We start from the raw sequence: 21399 nt of genomic DNA, 5'->3' as shown, positions 1-21399 counted from the left end.
CCTAGGATACCTGCTCCAAAACTTAGCCTTTATCTCTCCCATATATTTAACATTTGATGGCTCATTCCCCTATTCAAATAAAGACCTGAAAATCTCACACATCTTAAATAAATAGATCTCATTGACTTCCAAACAGTTTACTAACACTTATATGCGTATGACTCTTAAATCTAGATCACATGCCCAGGTATTTCCTATAAATTTTATATTCATGCATGTAAATATTTTCTAGAAACCATCACTTGTAATGTTCCACATTGAACGGCAGTGTGGCCTACTGGTGTATAGTGTGGACTCTGATTCAAATTCTACCTCTGACATTTACAACCATGAGCAAGAAATTGACCTCTTAATGCTTCAGTTTTCTCACCTGTAAAATGGGAACAATAATAGTACCTACCCGTGAGAATTAAATGAGATATTAACCATAACATGCTCATCACAGAACCTGACACATAGTAATTCCTACTTCCCTTGATACTCTGCCCTTTGTTGATACTATCAATCATCTTTTCTTTCATGACCAAGCTTCAAAAACAAGTAATCTATACTTACTATCTCTACTTCCTCACCACCAACTCTTTCTTCAACCTATAACATGGTTTCCACTCTCACTTATCTACTGAAATTGTTCTCACTGAAGTCACCAATGTCCTCCTTATTTCTTAAATACATGGACCCTTCTCAGTTCTTATCTTAACCTCTCAGCAACATGTGATGCTTGATAATTCCCTCCATCTTTATGTTTCCTTTTCCTCTGGCTTTTATTATGCCATACTCTCCTGATTTTCTTCCTACCTCTCTGACTGCCTTTTTCAATCATCTTCCATGGCTTCTTTGCCCATATTTAAATATGGTTGTTCCTCAGGATTCCATCCAAAAGTCTCTTGTCTTATTCTTCCTGGAAGATCTCATTGACTTCCAAACAGTTTACTAACACTTATATGCGTATGACTCTTAAATCTAGATCACATGCCCAGGTATTTCCTATAAATTTTATATTCATGCATGTAAATATTTTCTAGAAACCATCACTTGTAATGTTCCACATTGAACGGCAGTGTGGCCTACTGGTGTATAGTGTGGACTCTGATTCAAATTCTACCTCTGACATTTACAACCATGAGCAAGAAATTGACCTCTTAATGCTTCAGTTTTCTCACCTGTAAAATGGGAACAATAATAGTACCTACCCGTGAGAATTAAATGAGATATTAACCATAACATGCTCATCACAGAACCTGACACATAGTAAGTATTCAGTACATGTGAATTATTGTTGCTACTTATAATTATTACTGTTGATTCAATATAACCAAAATTGAAACTATAATTTCACACCCTCTGAGCTTATTCCTACTCCTGAATTCCCTAAAGTAGTTAGTGGTGCCACCAGCCTCCCAGTCCAAATACAGAAACCCAAGAGTCACCTTATCTCTACCTCTTCTCTCCTCTCCTCTTCTCCTCAATCCTTTCCGTCCCCTCCCTTCCCATCTCCTCTACCATCCCAGCACACATATTGCATAAGTTCATACCACTTTTATCCTGTTCCTCAAATTTTGCAGAACCCTTTAAAATTGAAAAGACTGACTTAACATCCCATTCCTCAGACTCCCCATAAAAGTAGAACTTGATTGCAATATTTTGTTGATTCAATTCACCTCTCTAGGGAATTTTTTTCCTATTATGCCTGACCTCAGTCCAACTCCTGGCTATATGCCACAGTCTCTACCCTTGCCACTTTCCCCACTTGCCACTCAAATTTCCTATTTTCTTGACTAAAGGGTCAATGGCCATCTACCCTATTGAGCCCATCTACATATCTGACCAACAACATCTGTTGACATGGACTCATATGCACTGGACCAAAAGGGAGCATTTTCTAGATTGTCCTACTAGGAACTATTTAAATTTAAGTTCATTAAAACTAAATAAAATTTTAAATAGAGTTCCTCACTCACACACTCTTAATTACTAATAGTCACTAAAATATGGTAATCTGGGTTTGAACTGGAAGGACATAAGAGTTCTTAAGAAAGGAAGAAGATTGTAGAAGTCTGGATGACTTATTACTTAAGTCAGAATCGCAAAGAGGATGCTGAAGAGGTAGAGGAAGAGGAGGGGAAACAATGACCACAACATGGTGACAACGATGATGACCTACCTTGAGTAAATTCCTCAAGAAACAGCTATAGATATGGATTAAGGAAAACCATGCTTGCAAGTAAAAAGAAGGAAGAATAAAAGTAAGAGAGAAACCAGACCAGTGTGATGCCACAGAAGTCAGGAAATGAAATGTTTCAAAGAAAGACAAAGAAGAGAGTTTGAACAGTGTCAAATGCTACCAAAAAAAAAAATCCTATAAGATGAAACTTAAGGAAAAACCATTGGAATTAAAGCCTGGTAATATACAGAAGAGCATTTTAGTTGAGTATTCATTCATTCTAATTTCATTCGACAAACATTTCTGAAGGTATACCATGGTGTTCCCAAGCACTGTGCCAGGATTTTAGTAACACAATTATGACTAGAATTCTATACTTATTGTATTCATATCATTTATAGTATAACAGGGGAGAGAGACAATAGACCCATAATCACTACATCAAATGTAATTATTATGAAAGAAAAAATCAGTATGCAAGGGTAGAGAATAATGGAGGGATACCACTAAATAGTATGCTCAAAGAAGGCCTCTCTGGGTTTGTAAGTAGCATTAGGTAAAGAAGTCAGGTTAAAGAGTTAGTGTGTTGCAAGGAAATGGAGGCAGACAGTATGACTGTTATTTCAAGAAGTTGTCAAGGAAATAAAGTAAAGAGATAAAATAGTAGCTCTGAATGATTAAGGGACTTTTATTTCACCCTAGAGAAGATATGAGTAGAAGGTAATGGAGATAGAAAGACGGTACTAGAGAAAGAGCAGAAATTGATGGAGTGTACCCTTACCTTAAGAAAGAAAAAGAACATTTAAAACTCAGGGGGGCGGGACTAGCCTTATAAAGAAGAGGAACATTTCTTTAGCTGAAACAAGACAGAATATGAAAGATATAAAGTCTGAGTAGGTGAAAAAAGTATAAGTAAAAATATATGGAAAGCATGATGGATACCCTGTCTTCTCATGAGGTTCTAAGGGAGCTCATCTGCTGAGAGTGTAGGGGAATCAGGATTAAGAGCTTGTACACAGCGGGGAGAAGATGGCTGCCAACGGGAAGGAAGACAGCAAGATAGTGTGTCAGTGAGAGAACAAAAAGAGAGGGTGTGGTCTCATGGGGAGTGTTTGTTGATAAGTTGAGGGACAGCTATACTCCAGGAGACTGTGGAGGACTGCCGGTGGGGTTCCCCTGACCAGGTGCACCCACTGTTGCTGTGATCCATCCCAAAGCGACCTGCTCTGATGCAGAGACCACACCATCTTGAAGGGGAAAGTGCATGTTGTAGGAAGCCTGAAAATTCCAGGGATCTACAACAACAACACCCAGTGAACAGCTGCCAACCCAGGAACACCAGTCCCCAAATGACGTGAGCACGTGGAATCAGAGGAGCTCTGCACTCCCTCACAGAAAGGTCAGATTTCACCTGGGATAAAGAGAGAGAGAACTACAAAACCAGACACCCTGAGAAGAGAACTCACGGGGAAACAAAGAAATAGCCCTCATATGAAAGAAAGGCAGGCATCACCAGAAAAGGCAGTAAACAAAATAGAGGCAAGCAACCTGTCAGAGAAATAATTCAGAGAAATGGTCATAAGGTGGATGAAAAGAATGAAAGACAAATTCAACAATATGTGTAAGAACCAAGAGGAAATTAAGAAGAACCAAGAAGAAATAAAAAAATGACATAGCTGCTAAAAAGAACTCAATAGAAAGCATCAACAGTAGACTAGAAGAAGCAGAGGACCACATCAGTGAGCTAGAAGACAAGGTGGGAAAAATACCCAAGTAGAGCAGCTTCCATAAAAAAAAAAAAATTAAAAAGCAGGAGGAGAGCCTAACAGAACTTTGGGACAACACGAAACAAAACAACATCCACATAATAGGGGTGCCAGAAGGAGAGGAAACTGAGCAAGGAATAGAAAACCTGTTTGAAGAAATAAGGACAGAAAACTTTCCTGATATAAGGAAGAAAAAACCCACACAAATCCAAGAAGCTCACAGAGTCCCAAACAAAATAAACTCCAAAGGACCAATGCCAAGGCACATTATAATTACATTGTCAAACACCAACAACAAAGTAAGAATCTTAAAAGTGGCCAGAGAGAGACAGAAAGTTACCTACAAAGGATCTCCCATCAGACTAGCAACTGATTTCTCAACAGAAACACATCAGGTAAGAAGGGAATGTTATGAAATACACAAAGTCATGCAAAGGAAGGGTCTGAACCCAATAATACTGTACCTAGAAAGGCTATCAATCAAAATTGAGGGTGAAAGCAGGAGCTTCACAGACAAAAAAGGACTAAGGGAGTTTATTACCACCAAACCAGCAATGCAAGTAATGCTAAAGGGTCTGCTGTACAAAGAAGAAATAGGAAGTGAAGAAGGAACACAGGGGTAAAGAATAAAAATGGAGACAAACAAGTACCTATCAATATTAACTTTAAATGTAAATGGATTAAATGCCCCAATCAAAAGACATAGGGTAACTGATTGGATAAGAAAACATGACCCATATATCTGCTGTCTACAGGAAACCCACCTCAGAAAAAAAGACGCACACAGACAGAGGGTGAAGGGATGGAAAAAGGTTTTTCAGGTGAATGGAAATGAAAAAAAAAAAAAGCTGGGGTAGCAATATTTATATCTGAAGAATTAGATCTCAAAGTGAAGGACATAAAAAGAGATAAGGAAGGACACTTCATAATACTGAAGGGAGCAGTCCAACAAGAAGAAATAACTCTTATAAACATATACACACCCAATACAGGAGCACCCAAATATATTAAAAAAAAAACTGGAGTATATCAAGGGAGAGATTGACAGCAATACAATCATAGTAGGAGACTTTAATACCCCATATCAACATTGGACAAATCCTCTAAACAAAAAATCAGCAAAGAAACATCAATCCTAAATGACTCACTAGACCAGATGGAATTAATTGACATCTTCCGAACATTTCACCCCAAAGCCACAAAATATACATTCTTCTCAAGTGCACATGGGTCATTTTCAAAGATAGACCATATGTTGGGTCACATGCAAAGTCTCTTCAAATTCAAGAAGATAGAAATCAGATCAAGCATCTTCTCAGATCACAATGGCATAAAACTGGAAATCAACTACAATAAAAACAATCCAAAAAAATCAAACACATGGAGTCTAAATAGCATGCTATTAAACAATGACTGGGTTACCAGAGAGATCAAATAAGAAATAAAAAACATCATGGCAACAAAGGACAATGAAAACACAACAATCCAAAATCTATGGGAAACAGGGAAAGCAGTCTTGAGAGGGAAGTTCATAGCTCTACAAGCCTACTGCAAAAAACAAGAAACAATGGTAATAAACTATCTAAACCTACAACTCAAAGAGTTAGAAAGAGAGCAACAAGAAAAGCCCAGTGTAAGAAGGAAGGAAATAATAAAGATCAGAGCAGAGATAAATGACATAGAGACCAAAAGAAAACCAATACAAAAGATCAATGAAAACAAGAGCTGGTTCTTTGAAAAGATAAACAAGATTGATGAACCTCTAGCCAAGCTCACCGAGAAGCAAAGAGAGAGGACCCAAATAAACAAAATCAGAAATGAAAGAGGAGAAATAACAACAGACCCCACAGAAATACAAAGGATTGTTAAAAAATACTATGAACAACTCTATTCCAACAAACTAGACAAACTGGAGGAAATGGACACATTCCTAGAAAAAATACAACCTTCCAAAACTCAATCAGAAAGAATCTAAACATCACAATAGGCAAAAAACTATGGAATAAATTGAAGCAGTCATCAAAAACCTTCCAGCAAACAAAAGCCCGGGGCCAGACAGCTTCACAGGGGAGTTTTACCAAACATTCAAGGAAGAACTAAAACCTATCCTCCTAAGACTATTCCAAAAAATTCAAGAGGAATGAACACTTCCAAGCTCATTCTATGAAGCCAGCATCACCCTAATACCAAAACCAGATAACGACAACACAATGTAAGAGAATTATAGGCAAATATCCCTCATGAACATAGATGCCAAAATCCTCAACAAAATTCTAGCAAATCAGATCCAGTAGTACATCAGAAAGATCATACACCATGACCAAGTAGGATTTATCCCAGGAATGCAAGGATGGTACAATATCCACAAATCAATAAACATGATACATCACATAAATAAATTGAGAGATAAAAACCACATAGTCATATCAATGGACACAGAAAAAGCATTTGACAAAATCCAGCACCCTTTCTTGATAAAAACACTCAGCAAGGTGGGAATAGAAAGATCATACCTGAACATAATAAAAGCTATATATGACAAACCCACAGCCAACATCATACTCAATGGGCAAAAACTAAAATCATTTTCCCTAAGAACAGGAACAAGACAGGGATGCCCATTTTCACCACTCCTGTTTGACATAGTACTGGAAGTATTAGTCATTGTGATTAGACAAGAAGAAGAAATAAGAGGCATCCAAATTGGAAAGAAGATGTAAAACTGTCCTTATATGCAGATGACATGATATTGTACATAAAAAAACCCTAAAGACTCAATCAAATAAACTATTAGACTTAGTAAATGAATTTGGCACTGGAGCAGGATACAAAATTAACGCCAAGGAATCGATGGCATTTCTATACACCAAGAAAGAGAGACTAAAAAAGCAATCGCATTTACCATCACACCAAAAAAAATTAAGATACCTAGGAATAAACTTCACTAAGGAGGTAAAAGACCTACCGTACTTTCCGGCGTGTAAGACGACTGGGCGTATAAGATTTTCCTGGTTTGAAAAGTCATTTTATACGCTGGAAAATACGGTATATTGGACTATATGGATGGGATTAGATATAATGGATTAAATATATTAGACTACTGTATTTTCCCGTATATAAAACAACTTTTTAACCCAGGAATATCTTATACGCCCAGGCGTCTTATATGCCGGAAAATACGGTATACACGGAAAACTACAGGACACTGAAAAAAGAGATAGAGAAAGACCTAAACATATGGAAGAACATACCATGTTCATGGACTGGTAGAATCAACATCATTAAAATGTCCATACTACCCAAAGCAATCTACAGATTCAATGCAATCCCCATTAAAATACCAATGGCATATTTCACACACTGAGAAAGAACTCTCCAAAAATTCATCTGGAATAAAAAAAGACCCTGAATAGCCACAGCAATCCTAAGAAAGAAGAACAAAGTAGGTGGGATCTCAATACAAGATTTCAAGCTGTATTACAAAGCCACTGTTCTCAAAACAGCCTGGACTGGCATAAGAACAGACATATAGATCAATGGAATATAATAGAGAACCCAGAAATCGACCCAAAACACTATGCTCAATTAATATTTGACAAAGGAGGCATGAACATACAATAGAGTCAAGACAGTCTCTTCAATAAATGGTGCTGGGAAAATTGGACAATACATGCAAAAAAATGAATCTAGACCACCAACTTACACCATACACAAAAATAAACTCAAAATGAATAAAGGACTTAAACATAAGACAGGAAACCATAAAAATACTAGAGAAATCCACAGGCAGAGAAATCTCAGACATATGCCAAAGCAATTTCTTCACCAATACTGCTCCTAGGGCAATGTAAACTAAAGAGAAAATAAAATGGGACTACATCAAAATAAAAAGCTTTTGCACAGCAAAAGAAACCATCAACAAAACAACAAGAAAGCCCACTGTATGGGAGAACATATTTGCAAATGTTATCACTGATAAAGTTTTAATCTCCAATATTTACAGGGAACTCATACAACTTAATAAAAGGAAGATAAATGATCCAATAAAAAATGGACAATGGACCTAAATAGAAACTCTTTGAAAGAAGACAGAAGGAAGGCCAAGAGACATGTGAAAACATGCTCAAAGTCACTAATTATCCGAGAGATGCAAATCAAAACAACATTGCAGTACCATCTCATACCTGAATGACTATCATCAACAAATCAACAAAAGACAAGTGCTGGTGAGGATATGGAGAAAAAGGAACACTCGTGCACTGCTGGTGGGAATGCAGACTGGTGCAGCCACTGTGGAGAACAGTATGGAGTTTCCTCAGAAAACTAAAAATGGAACTCCCGTTTGACCCAGTCATCCTACTTCTAGGAATATATCCCAAGAAACTAGAAACACCAATCAGAAAGGATATATGCGCCACTATGTTCATAGCAGCACAATTCACCAGAGCTAAGATTTGAAAACAGCCTAAATGCCCATCAGCAGATGAGTGGATTAGAAAACTATGGTACATCTACACAATGGAATACTATGATGCTGTAAAAAAGAAGGAATTCTTACCATTTGCAGTAGCATGGATGGATCTGGAGAGCATTATGTTAAGTGAAATAAGCCAGGCAATGAAAGAAAAATACCACATGATCTCACTCATTTATGGAAAATAAAGAACATTATAACTTGATGAACAAAAAGATAGATACAGAGGCAGTAAAGCATCGAACAGATTGTTAAATTATAGCGGGAAGGCTGGGGAGTGTTGGGGAGAAGGGGAAAGAGATAAATTGAAGGACTTGTATGCATGAATATAAGTACAACCAATGGACACAAGTCACTGGGGGGTGGGATGAGGGCATATCACAGGGGTAGGGGAGGCTGGGGGAAGGTCAATGGGGGGAAAAAAGGAGATATATGTAATACTTCAAACAATAAAAATAAATAAAAAGTGCTTGTACACAGAAAATATCTGGAACATCCATTATAATGAATACTAGAGGCCTGGTGCACAAGATTCGTACATTCGAGGGGGGGGGGCATCTCTCAGCCAAGCCTGTGACCTCTCGCAGTCCGGGAGTAGGCCTAGGCCAGCAGTTGGACATCCTTAGTGCTCCCCAGCCATGAGCCCAGCTCATAGTTGCTCCAACATCCTTGAACTCTACGCCCTTTGACTGCCACATGCTCACCAGCCCTGTCCCCACCTTGGGTCATCTCTGTTCTCTGCTTTCTCAGAATCAGGATGTTGATACCTGTGGAATAAAGGCACAAACATTTGTTGTCTAGGTCAGTGGTCGGCTTCTGGCTGAGCAGTGCTCCCTCTGTGGGAGCGCAATGACCACCAGGGGGCAGCTTCTGCTTTGAGCATCTGCCCCCAGGTGGTCAGTGCGCATCATAGTGACCAGTTGTTCTACCATTCAGTCGATTTGCATATTAGCATTTTATTATATAGGATGTCAACAAAGGTGACTAGACTAATTGCTGGAACAGTAATGATAGAGAGTAAATAAGGTATAAAAGTGTCAGAACCAATAACATTATTCAGTAAACCACCTAGACCAGTGGTCGGCAAACTCATTAGTCAACAGAGCCAAATATCAACAGTAAAAAGATTGAAATTTCTTTTGAGAGCCAAATTTTTTAAACTTAAACTTCTTCTAATGTAACTTCTTCTGAATAGACTCGCCCAAGCCATGGTATTTTTTGGAAGAGCCACACTCATGGGGCCAAAGAGCCGAATGTGGCTCGCGAGCCGCAGTTTTCCGACCACTGACCTAGACAACAAATGTTTGTGCCTTTATTCCACAGGTATCAACATTCTGATTCCGAGAAAGCAGAGAACAGAGATGACCCAAGGTGGGGACAGGGCTGGTGAGCATGTGGCAGTCAAAGGGCGTAGAGTTCAAGGATGTTGGAGCAACCAGCAATGGCATGACTGGCCAAGGGGTGTCTGATGGACAGGAAGGTAAGGACAGGCAGGAAGAACATTGTGAATTAAGGACTGAGTATCTACAGTGGTGAGTAGGGGAAAATAACAGATTCAGTGAGAGGTAGCTCTGAATTCAAGGTCACAAAGGTAAAATAATTCAAAGTTCAGAAACATCCAAGGTGTGGTTGTGGTTGGCTGAAGTAGAGTAGAGAGGAGTTGTATAGTTGGTGAGAAAGTCAAGGTGCTGTACTGGCCATCTCCCTAGATGACAGGAAATAAGTTTGTTAGGAAACCTGTTAATCAGGTATAGAAGTCAAGAAATATATGAAACTAAGTCATAGACATGAGAAGACAGGAAAAGTAGAAAAAAGCTTCTCATAGAGCATCTATTCCTACACTTCTCAAATATCATTATATCACTTATCCTTCCAAGTCCAAGACGTAAGGATTATTTCTCACATTTTAAATAAGGAAACCAAGGTCCAGAAAATTTAAATAGTATTCCAAGCTCACAGAGCAAAAATCTGTGTCAGAAACTACAATCTGGCATTAAAATATGAAGCTCCACATACTTTCCATGTCAGCAGATGCCATTACCTTCAATTATAATTTTTGTCTTCAAAGACCCTTGCCTTTGAGTTCTGCCTATCCTTCCATTTCTGCCTCTGCTTTGCTGGAAAAGAGGTATATATGGTTGATTCGGCTTCAGCATCAGTGGATGTACTATTTTCTACTTGTTTTCAAGGATGTTCTGAGGCAACTGTTTCTAGAAAGATAATAGAGCAGAGAAATAATTTCATGTTTATTACTGTATTAAGCATACATTTCTAGAGAAGGGTATGTTTACTGGGATTTATTAGGCTTCCTTAAAGTATTGAGAATATGCTGATACATTCATACATTTCATGTTTTATCTAATGCTTTGTATAAAGAGAGGTGTCATCAACACAAAGGAGAGACAGTATGTAATTGAAAGCAAAGGGAAGAAACTGACAGCAATTTTATAAGTGATAACAAGATCTGTGAAAGAAACATCCTTTACAAATTGACACTGCCTAAGGATAACACAAGCACAGCCTCAAAACACATCATTCCATCTGTCTGGTAGCAACGATGCTGTGGGAAGAAGAGTTTCTAAATGCCACCCAAATTATCTCTGAGTTCGTTTTCTTGAAGGACACCAAAGCCAACTATAGGATGACCTATTCCCTGACCATAGAAAGGGCAATCATTTCTGCAACACAAATCCTGGAGGGCACCTAAATTCCTCCAGCACATTTTATCTGAAAGTTGGCTTAAGAAATTTAAAAGAGCTGCTTAATTCAATCAAGTGAGTTGTTTAATGAGATGATATAAGATCAACAATGATCAAATACCTTTTCAATCAATGACTTGGATGATGATGGTGATGGTGCTATTGCTGTCTGTGGTTGCTGACAGCCAACAGTATTGGGTGTATACTATATATAAGGCACTGGCCTAAATATCTTTTTATTGTTTAAACTAGTGACCCAGAGTGAAAAATCACGCGAGACCCAGACCTGCAGGAAATCGCGCGAGACCCAGGGCCCCAGACCTCGCTGCGCCCCGGGACTCCCCCAAGTACCGCAGCACCACAGGACCTAGAGTCAAGTCCCTACACATGTGCACCTCGCCCGCGCACGCAGCACTGCCCACCCGCATGCATCTCACCACACATGCAGCCTCCTGGTGACCGGTCTTTGGTTGTTACAGTGTTAGGGCTACTGGGTTCTTATAATATAGATTATGAGAGAGAGGAACCAAGATGGTGCCATAGGTTAAACACCTAACCTGCAGCCGGGCACAACAATTTCAAAAATACAACTAGAGGTCAGAACGGACATCGTCCAGAACCACAGGAGAGTTGGTGGACTGAAATGCCCACAGCTGGGGGGAAGGAGAAGGCCACGGGGACAGTCGGGGAAGCCGTAAAAGCCTGAGGTATGGAGAAATGGGCGGAGACACGAGCACACGCGCCTGCGGGGAGGATGGAACCGGAGAGGAAGGGGCAGCTGATGACCTGGCCTGCGTTCACTGGCAGGAAGGAGATAAAGGCTCCAGAGTGCGCTGAGCGCTGGCTCCGATTGCACTGAACCCCATTCCGGGCGAAACCCTGGGAAACTCACTCACTTTCGCAACTCCGCCGCCCCCGCAGGCCGCCAGGCCCGGGATGCTGGGGACGCCGCCTCAGCGGCGGCGCCCGGAGCCCGGTGGCCTCCCAGCACCCATTCCCGCCGCGCAGCACCCGCGCGGCACCCGCGGGCCGCGCGCCCCGCACACCGGACGGAGGCCCGGGCGCCCTCTCCGTGCACCTCCCGGCGGCGCTAGACTTCAGAAGAGTTGACTGAAATGAAGGGATTAAGAAGTACAAATTGGGAAGTTTGAAAAAGATGGCGGCGGAGGTTAAAGGCTGTTCTGTTGCCTCGCACCCAGCGAAATCGGAGGGGGTGAGGTGTGGAGGCGCGTGGGTCTGGCTGGTGGCGGGGGAAAGGGGCTTTTGTTCCAAACCTAGGGGAGATTAGCTCTCCATCACCCTGAAATCCATCTTCTGGCGAACCGCGGGAGACCCAGATGCCTGCGGGGAGAGGCGGGACTCTTGCGGAGGTGCGCCCAGCAATCAGTGTTTGCTGCGCTGGAGTGCGGAACGAGGGGACTTAGATACGTGGAAGGCAGAAGGACCAGACTCACAGCCATCGTGGCTCGCCGCACCATGGCCTGTTGGCGCCCTGAGACCCCGCCCCGCCCTGGGACCCGCCCCGCACGTTTTGAAGACCTGCCCCGCAAGTCTTGCAGGCACACCTGCGCCCCAAGCAACGGCTTATGCATGTGGGTGGCCTGCTCTCTGGCAGCGGACCAGATGAACTGCTGTTCTAGTCGGACTGCTCCAGGGCCACTCAGACAGGAGGAAGAAACTACAGTTTTTGCTGTAATCCTTGCTGAGTGCCTAAGGCAGTAGCTGATCTACACCCCATTGGAGACCCAGAAACGAGGGCATCTAGTGGTCTGTGGGAGATGACACCAGATTTCAACCACGTGCATAAGGGACACATTCAACAGGAATATTCAGTGAGCGCCAAAGCTTTGCTGCACCAAGACCCGGCCCATAAACGTGTCTCCTGCACAGCAACTCTTCCTTTATAGACAAAGAGAGCCCCCCCAGTGACACCAACAACAATCAAGACTTAACTATACAAAGCAGGACCAAGATGGAGGCATAGGGCGGAAGCCTGATTGTTGCCTACCACAACAACTTTGAGACTACGACAAGAGAGCAGAGCAGACACCATCCAAGACCACCATAGGGCTGGCTGAGTAGATGCTCTACAACTAGAATAAAAGAGAGGTATGTGGGATGATGCTGATGCCGGTGACTCAAAGACCACACTTTAAGAACTACGGCTCAGGCGACACAAAAGAACTATGGCTCAGGCGATACAACAGCGGCCTGGAACGTGCTCGGCGCAGTTCCCCCGGCGGTCTCCGGCTGAGGGGACGGCTCCACTGGCAGCCAAGCACGGACAGACGAGCCCCTATGAGACATGGGGAGGGAGACTCCACGCTTGCTGACCTCCGAGTCCGTCAAGAATCTCAACGCCCCGGAAGCGGCCAGGTGCGCATGCTCGGCGACCGGCCACCGATGCAGACCCAAGGGCCGACGCAGCGACGCCAGACCGGCCCACCGCCATGCACCGGGCGCACCGGAGCTTCGCCGAGCCGCTGCCTGACGAGTTCTGCAGCAGCCATACTGGAGCTCTGGAAGGATGGCCAGGGGAATTGCTGAGGGGGGATTGACTGGCAGGAATTGGGATCGGGAAGACGGGGCCCCGCTGAGACCCGGGTGCGGGCGGGGTTGCGCGCCTCTGGGCTAGGGTGTGGTCACACGCCTCTGGGTATAAGTGAGGCCTCACGTCCCTGGGTCTAGGTGAGGCCACATGCCCCTGGGTCCAGGTGAGGCCGGACTCCGGGTCCGGGTGAGGCCAAGTGCCCCTGGACCCGGATGACGCTGGATCCCGTGCCCGGGCAAGGCCAAGCGCCCCTGGGTCTGGGAGAGCCCACACACCCCTGGGTCCAGGCGAGACCATGTGTCCCTGGATCCGGGTGAGACCTCGTGCACCTAGGCCTGGGTGAGGTCACGTGCCCCGGGGTCTGAGAGGCCAAGCGTCCCTGGGTCCGGGTGAGACCATGTGTCCCTGGATCCGGGTGAGGCCGCGTGCACCTAGGCCCGGGTGAGCCCAAGTGGCCCTGGGTCTGGGAGAGGCCAAGCGTCCCTGGGTCCGGGTGCGACCATGTGTCCCAGGAGCCGGATGAGGCCTCGTGCACCTAGGCCCGGGTGAGGCCACGTGCCCCTGGGTCTGGGAGAGGCCAAGCATCCCTGGGTCCGGGTGAGACCATGTGTCCCTGGATCTGGGTGAGGCCTCGTGCACCTAGGCCCGGGTGAGCCCAAGTGGCCCTGGGTCTGGAAGAGGCCAAGCGTCCCTGGGTCCAGGTGAGACCATGTGTCCCTGGATCCGGGTGAGGCCTCGTGCACCTAGGCCCGGGTGAGGCCACGTGCCCCTGGGTCTAGGAGAGGCCAAGCGTCCCTGGGTCCGGGTGAGACCATGCGTCCCTGGATCCGGATGAGGCCTCATGCACCTAGGCCCGGGTGAGCCCAAGTGGCCCTGGGTCTGGGAGAGGCCAAGCGTCCCTGGGTCCAGGTGAGACCATGTGTCCCAGGATCCGGGTGAGGCCTCGTGCACCTAGGCCCGGGTGAGCCCAAGTGGCCCTGGGTCTGGGAGAGGCCAAGCGTCCCTGGGTCCGGGTGAGACCATGTGTCCCTGGATCCGGGTGAGGCCTCGTGCACCTAGGCCCGGGTGAGCCCAAGTGGCCCTGGGTCTGGGAGAGGCCAAACGTTCCTGGGTCTGGGTGAGACCATGTGTCCCTGGATCCGGGTGAGGCCTCGTGCTCCTAGGCCCGGGTGAGGCCACGTGCCCCTGGGTCTGGGAGAGGCCAAGCGTCCCTGGGTCCGGGTGAGACCATGCATCCCTGGATCCGGATGAGGCCTCGTGCACCTAGACCCGGGTGAGCCCAAGTGGCCCTGGGTCTGGGAGAGGCCAAGCGTCCCTGGGTACGGGTGAAGCCAGATCCTGGGTCCGGGTGAGGCCGTGCGCCCCTGGATCCATCCGGGTGAGGCTGGGTCCCAGGCCCGGGTGAGACCACGCGCCCCTTGGGTAGGGGTGAGGCCACGTGCCCCTTAGTCTGGGTGACGCCGTGCCCCTGGGTTCGGCCGAGACCAAACCAGAGGGAGTCGGACCTCCATTACCACCATTTGTCCACCATCCAGAGCTGAGGGGTCAGTGCTGACATGTACACATAAGGAACTGGTGGACATTGAAATTGGGTCTCAAAAGAACTGTTGGTCCAGGGGGAAGCTCGCTACAGATTGATTCATTTGCCTGTCAGCATAACTATTATTGCTCGTCTCACATTCAGTTCTTATTAGTATATATCTAGTGACATATGATCTCGCTCATCTAGGGGAAATGATGAACAACATAGACTGAGGAACAAGAACAGAACCAGAAGCAAGGAGGCATCGATCGGACTATCGGGCCTCAGAGGGAGGATAGGGGAGGGTAGGGGGAGGGTGGGGGGAGGGGGAGAGTTCAACCAAAGGACCTGTATGCATGCATATAAGCCTATCCAACGGTTAAGTTCAACAGGGGATTGGGGCATGCGTGGGGAGAGGGGTGGGATGGGAATGGGGGGATGAGGACAAATATGTGACACCTTAATCAATAAAGAAATTTAAAATAAATAAATAAATAAATAAATAAATAAATAAATAAATACAAAAAAAATATATAGATTATGACAAATAGTAGTACATATGTCTCCTTTTTCCCCCATTGACCTCCCCCCGGCCTACATACCCCTCCCAGCACGTGCCCTCACCCCACCCCAGTGCCTCCTGTGTCCATTGGATATGTTTATATGCATGCATGCAAGTCCTTTGGTTGATCTCTTACCCCCCCAAAACCCTCCCCTGCCTCCCCTCTCTAGTGTGACACTCTGTTTGATGCTTCTTTGTCTCTGTATCTATTTCTGTTAATCAGTTTATGATGTTCATTATATCCCATAAATGAGTGAAATAATGTGATATTTATTTTTCTCTGACTGGTGTATTTCACTTAGATTAATGCTCTCCAGTTCCATCTATGCAGTTGCAAATGGTAAGAATTCCTTCTTTTTTTACAGCAGCATAGTATTCCACTGTGTAGATGTACCACAGGTTTTATTTTTTAATCCACTCATCTGCTGATGGGCATTTAGGCTGTTTCCAAATCTTAGCTATTATAAATTGTGCTTCTATGAACATAGAGGTGCATATATCCTTTCTAATTGGTATTTCTGATTTCCTGGGATAAATACCTAGAAGTGGGATCACTGGGTCAAATGGCAGTTCCACTTTTAGTTTTTTGAGGAAAAGCCATACTGTTTTTCCACAGTGGCTGCAGCAGTCTGCATTCCTACCAGCCGTTCAAGAGGGTTCCTTCTTCTCTGCATCCTGTCCAACACTTGTCATTTGTTGATGATAGCCATTCTGACAGGTGTGAGATGGTACCTCATTGTTGTTTTGATTTGCATCTCTTGGATGATTAGTGACTTTGAGCATGTTTTCATATGTCTCCTGCCCTTCTTTATGTCCCCTTTCAAAAAGTGCCCATTTAGGTCCTTTGCCCATTTTTTTATTGTATTGTTTATCTTCCTCTTGTTAAGATACATGAGTTCCCTATAAATTTTGGAGATTAAACCCTTATCAGAAATAACATTGGCAAATATGTTCTCCTATGCAGTGGGCTTTCTTGTTTTGTTTATGGTTTCTTTTGCTATACAAAAGCTTTTTATTTTGATGTAGTCCCATTTGTTTATTTTCTCCTTAGTTTCCATTACCCTAGGAGTTGTGTCAGTAAAGATATTACTGCTACAAATGTCTGCTATTTTGCTGCCTGTGTATTCCTCTAATATGTTTATGGTTTCCTGTCTTAGGTTGAAGTCCTTTATCGATTTTGAGTTTATTTTTGTTTATGCTTTAAGTTGGTGGTCTAGTTTAATTTTTTTGCCTGTATCTGTCCAATTGTCCCAACACCATTTATTGAAGAGACTGTCTTTACTCCATTATATGTTCTTGCCTCATTTGTCAAGTATTAATTGAGCATAGTGGTTTGAGTCAACTTCAGGGTTCTCTATTCTATTCCATTGGTCTATATATGTCTGTTCTTGGGCCAGTACCAGGCAGTTTTGAGAACAGTGGCTTTGTAAAACAGCTATATATCTGGTATTGAGATTCCACCTACTTTGTTCTTCTTTCTCAGGATTGCTGCAGCTATTTGGGTTCTTTTTTAATTCCAGATGAGTTTTTGGAGAGTTCGTTCTAGGTCTGTGAAATATGACGTTGGTATTTTAATGGGGATTGCATTGAATCTATAGATTGCTTTGGGTAGTATGGACATTTTAATGATGTTGATTCTACCAATCCATGAACATGGTATGTTCTTCCATCTGTTCATATGTTCCTCTATCTCTTTTTTTCAGTGTCCTGTAATTTTCTAAGTACAGGTCTTTTACCTTCTTAGTTAAGTTTATTCCTAGGTGTTTTAATTTTTTTTTTTTTGGTGCAATGGTAAATGGGATGTTTTTTTTAATGTCTTTTTTCTGTAAGTTCACTATTGGTGTGTAAAAAGGCCATAGAAATCTAGGTGTTAATTTTGCATCCTGCTAGTTTGCCAAATTCATTTATAAGTCTAATAATTTTTGATGGAGTCTTTAGGGTTTTCTATGTACAGTATCATGTCATCTGTGAATAATGACAGTTTTATGTCTTCTTTTCCAATTTCGATACCTTCTATTTCTTCTTCTTGTCTATATGCTATGGCTAGCACTTCCAAAACTATGTTGAACAGGAGTGGTGAAAGTGGGCAGCTCTGTGTCATTACTGCACTTAGTTGAAATGGTTTTAGTTTTTGCCCACTAAGTATGATGTTGGCTGTAGGTTTGTAATGTAAAGATTTTATTTTGTTGAGGTATGATCACTCTATTCCCATTTTGCTGAAGGATTTTATCAAGAAAGGGTGCTGGATTTTGTCAAATGCTTTTTCTGCATCAATTGATATGACTATATGATTTTTATCTCTCAATTTGTTTATGTGATGTATCAGGTTTATTGATTTGCAGATATTGTAACATCCTTGCATCTCTGGGATAAATGCTACTTGGTCATGGTGTATGTTCTTTCTGATGTAATGCTGGATCTAATTTTCTAGAATTTTGTTGAGGATTTTGGTATCTATGTTCATGAGGGATACTGGCCTGTAATTCTCTTTCATTGTGTTGTCTCTATCTGGTTTTGGTATTAGGGTGATGCTGGCTTCATAGAAGGAGCCTGGAAGTGTTCCTTCCTCTTGAATTTTTTGGAATGGTCTGAGGAGGATAGATTTTAGTTCTTCCTTGAAAGTTTGGTAAAACTCCCCTGTGAAGCTGCCTGGCCCCGGGCTTTTGTTTGCTGGAAGCTTTTTGATAACTGCTTCAATTTTTTTCCATAGAAATCGGACTATTAAGATTTCTAGATTCTTCCTCATTAACTTTTGGAAGGTTGTATTTTTCAAGGACTATGTCCATGTCTTCTAGGTTGTCTAGTTTGTTGGAGTAGAGTTGTTCATAGTATTTTTTTTAACAATCCTTTGTATTTCTGTGGGTTCTGTTGTTATTTTGCATCTTTCATTTCTGATTTTGTTTATTTGGGTCCTCTCTCTTTTTTTCTTGGTGCACTTGGTTTCATTGATATTTTGTATTGTTTTTTGGGGTTTTTGTTGGTTGGTTGGTTGGTTTGCTCTCTATATCATTTATTTCTGCTCTGATATTTATTATCTGCTTCCTTCTGCTCACTCTGGGCTTTTCTTGTTGCTCTTTTTCTAATTCTTTATGTTGTAGAGTTAAATTATTTATTACCATTTTTCTTGTTTTTTGAGGTAGGCCTGTAAAGCTATAAACTTCCCTCTCAGGACTGATTTCACTCTGTCCATAGATTTTGTATTGCTGTGTTTTCATTGTCATTCATTTCCAGGATGTCTTTAATTTCTTCTTTGATCTCATTGGTAAACCAATCATTATTAAATAGCATGCTATTCAGCTTCCAAGTGTTTGAATTTTTATTGTTCTTATTGTAGTTTATTTCTAATATTATGCTATTGTGGTCTGAGAAGATGCTTGATATGATTTCAATCTTCTTAAATTTGGAGACACTTTGCCTGTGACCCAGTATGTGGTCTATATATGAAAATGTCCCATGTGCACTTGAGAAGAACGTTTATGCTCTGGCTTTGGGGTAAAATGTTCTGAAGATGTCAATTAAGTCCATCTGAACTAGTGAGTTATTTAGGATTGCTGTTTCTTTGTTGATTTTTTGTCTAGAGGATTTATCTAGTGATGTCAGTGGGGTATTAAAGTCCCTTACTATGATTTTACCGTTGTTGATCTCTCCCTTGATATCTTCCAGGTGTTTTTTGGGTGCTCCTGCATTGGGTGCATATATGTTTGCCAGAGTTATATCTTCTTTTTGAACTGTTCCCTTTAGTATTATGAAGTGGCTTTCCTTGTCTCTGGTTTTAGCCTTCACTTTGAGGTCTATTTTGTCAGATATAAGTATTGCTACCCCACCTTTTTTTAAATTTCCATTTGCCTGAGTGATATTTTTACATCCCTTCACTTTCAGTCTGTGTGAGTCCTTTGTTCTGAGGTGGGTCTCTTATAGACAGCATATATATGGGTCATGTTTTTTTTAATCCATTCAGCCACTCGATGTCTTTTTATTGGAGCATTTAGTGCATTTACATTTAAAGTTATTACTGTTAGGTATTTGTTTGTAGCCATTTTTATTTTGGGGGCCTGTGTTCCTTCTTCCCTTTTTATTTTTATTTTTACACCAGTCCCTTTAGCATTCCTTGCATTGCTGGCTTGGTAGTGATAAACTCCCTTAGCCTTTTTTTGTCTGTGAAGCTCCTTATTTCCCCTTCAATTTTGAATGATAGCCTTGCTGGATATAACGTATTCTTGGATTCAGTCCCTTGCTTTGCATCACTTTGTAAATTTCCTTCCATTCCTTCCTGTCCTGATGTGTTTCTGTTGAGAAATCATTTGATAATCTAATGGGAGATCCCTTGTACATAACTTTCTGCCTCTCTATTGCAGTCTTTAAGATTTTCTCTTTGTCCTGAACATTTGCCATTGTAATTATGATGTGTCTTGGTGTGGGTCTTTTGGGTTCATCTTGTTTGGGGCTCTCTGTGCTTGTGTGACATTTTTCTTCCCCACATCAGGGAAGTTTTCTGACATTATTTCTTCAAATAGGTTTTCTAAACCTTGTTCCTCTTCCTGTCATTCTGGCACCCCTATTATTCGTATGTTGCTTCATTTCATGTTGTCCCAAAGCTCCCCTAGGCTCTCCTCCTGTCTTTTAATTTTTTCTCCAAATGTAGTTCAGTTTGGGTATGCTTTGCTTCCCTGTCTTCTAATTAGGTCCTCCACTTCTCCTAATCTACTGTTGAAAGTTTCCATTGTGTTTTTTTTTTATTGCAGCTATAACACTCTTTATTTCTTCTTGATTCTTACATAAGTTGTTCATTTATTCATCCATCTGGTTTTTGAACTATATGACCCTTAGTCTGGATTCTTTTTCTGACATATGACATGCCTCTGTTTCACTTAGCTGATTTTTCTGGCGATTCCTCCTTTTCTTTCCTTTGTGAGTTTCTTTGTCTCCCCAGTTTTGCTCTCAACGAAAAATCTAGGTGTCAAGTCATTTGGGGGCTGCTCCTCGGGTGGTCGCAGCACTCGCTGCTCCTCAGTTGGCAGAAGCTCTTATGGTGGGTGCTGCTCACAGCAGTGGTGGCTCCTCTGGCTGGTGGGGACACACTGCTCACTTGGCTTCTGCTCCTCTGATGGGGCAGGTTGCTTGCAGGGTTACTGTTCCTCGGACTGGTACAGGCTGCACATGGCTGCTGTTCTCAGTTTCACTTTTCACTAGTATCACAATAACCTCAATATATAGGCAGCTTCCCAGAATTATAGTTGTGGATATAGAGGACAATGAGAATAAAGCTCTTTCTTGGCTTCTATTTCATTTACCTCAATCCATTCATCTCCTCACTTCTGCCTTGGATCACACCCAGGACATTTACTCCAGTAATTAAATCTCATTCACAGTGAATTTTAAGGATGCATGGCTCTCACTTTGTAACAGGCCAGCCTGAACAAACAAGTTTGAACTCCATGGGTCCTCTTATATGCATAAGTTTCAACCAGCACAGTCTCTGTTTTTCTCACTTTAAAGACTGCTTCTGAGAGCACAATTCAAATGAAGAGAAAGCATGATTGGCCTTAATAAAATAATGAATTTATAAAGATCTGTTCTCTAAAAAATTCTTATTTACCTTTTAATCCAGATATTCTATTTTAAAGAATTTATCTAATAGCTAAATTTATCTAAGGCAAAGGA

This window comes from Eptesicus fuscus, chromosome 1, assembly GCF_027574615.1.
Source record: "Eptesicus fuscus isolate TK198812 chromosome 1, DD_ASM_mEF_20220401, whole genome shotgun sequence".
In the NCBI taxonomy this organism is placed as follows: Eukaryota; Metazoa; Chordata; class Mammalia; order Chiroptera; family Vespertilionidae; genus Eptesicus; species Eptesicus fuscus.
This window is presented reverse-complemented; position numbering follows the sequence as displayed.